The sequence below is a fragment of the Micropterus dolomieu genome, linkage group LG19, assembly GCF_021292245.1.
Source record: "Micropterus dolomieu isolate WLL.071019.BEF.003 ecotype Adirondacks linkage group LG19, ASM2129224v1, whole genome shotgun sequence".
Classification (NCBI taxonomy): Eukaryota; Metazoa; Chordata; class Actinopteri; order Centrarchiformes; family Centrarchidae; genus Micropterus; species Micropterus dolomieu.
This window is the reverse complement of record NC_060168.1, coordinates 5752504-5754237: the sequence shown is the minus strand read 5'-3', so window position 1 is coordinate 5754237 and position 1734 is coordinate 5752504.

Genomic DNA, 1734 nt, shown 5'->3' with positions numbered 1-1734 from the left:
GTGGTGCTTCTTCCATTTCCTGATAACTGCACCGACAGTTGATCTTTTCTCTCCAAGTTGCTTTCCGATTCTCTTGTAGCCCATCCCAGCCTTGTGCAGATCAACAATCTTGTCCCTGATGTCCGTAGAAAGCTCTTTGGTCTTGCCCATGGTGGTGATGTTGGATGCTGGTTGTTTGGGTGTTGACAGGTGTCTTTTATACAGGTAACGAGGTGAGGCAGGTGTATTTGATGTAGATAATTGGTTGGGATTGGGGCTGTGTCTTAAAGAAAGACTAACTGGCTTGTAGGAGCCAGAATACTTGCTGTTTTGTAGGGGGTCATATACTTGTTTTTCCTCATCAGATGGTTATCAATTTTTATAAATTCATATGATGTGATTTTCTGGAATTTTCTTTGGGATTCTGTCTTTCACTGTTAGAATGTACATATGATTAAAATTGTAGATTGTTGCATTCTTTGTAAGTGGGCAAACCTGCAAAATCAGCAAGGGGTCAAATACTTTTTTCCCCCACTGTATCTCACAGCGCTTTTCATAAAAGAGCAGGTCTAGACCATACTCTATGATGCTATTTACAGAAGCCCAACAATTCCCACCAAGAGCAAGCACTAGGCGACAGAGGCAAGGAAAAACTTCCTTTTAAGAGGCAGAAACCTCAAGCAGAACCATGGCTCAGGGTGGGCGGCCATCTGCCTCGACCGGTTGGGGGTGAAGGAGAGCGAGAGAGAGAGAGAGAGGGGAGGGAGGCAGCCTACACAATATATACACACAGAGGTACAGACAGTAAAGGTGATGTTGCTATAGACTAAATGAAAAATGGTACAGATATTTACAGTAGTGTTAATGATAATCGTAATGTTAATGATTATAATTAAAATAACAATAGGACTAGTAACAATATTTATAGCAGCGGGTGTCGAGCAGGAACACGGGGGCAGCAGGTGACTCGCAACCAAAGATCCAGACTCCACAGCCAGAAACACCTTCAGGAAGTGATAGGAGGAGAGAGGAGAGGGACGAGAAAGCACAACGCTACCGAAAAGGGGAGAAGTTGAGTTACTAACATGCATTAATGGAGGTTAAGGAAGACGTTAAGAAAAGAAAGACAGGTGAGCCAGGTGACCCGGAAGTAAGACTGCTTCCCCTTGGACATATTATCCATAAACATGGCATTTTGTTTCATATTTATGCTGATGACACACAAATATACTTGCCTGTCAGATCCACAGACCCTGGAATGCTGAGTTCACTTACTGACTGCCTTTGTGAAGTTAAAAAATGGATGTCAAATAATTTCCTCCAGCTGAACTCAGACAAAACAGAAATCCTGGTCATTGGGTCCCAGCAGATGGCAAATCAAATACTGCCATCTGCTGGTTCCCTTGTAAGTCACATTAGGCCTGTGCCAAAGAACCTTGGTGTTTGGTTTGATAGTAATTTAAATTTCGAGCAGCACACCACAAAGCTTGTTCAATCATGTTTTTATCAACTTAGAAATATAGCAAAAATTCAATCTATGTTAACTTTTAAGGACACCGAGACCATTTTACACGCCTTCATCTCATCACGCCTGGATTATTGCAACAGCCTTTTCACCTGTTTAACCCAAAAATCTATTGATCGACTCCAGACTGTCCAGAACTCAGCTGCCAGGCTTTTAACCAGAACAAAGAAATATGACCACATTACTCCTATTTTAGCTTCATTACACTGGCTCCCAGTATGTTTTAGAAT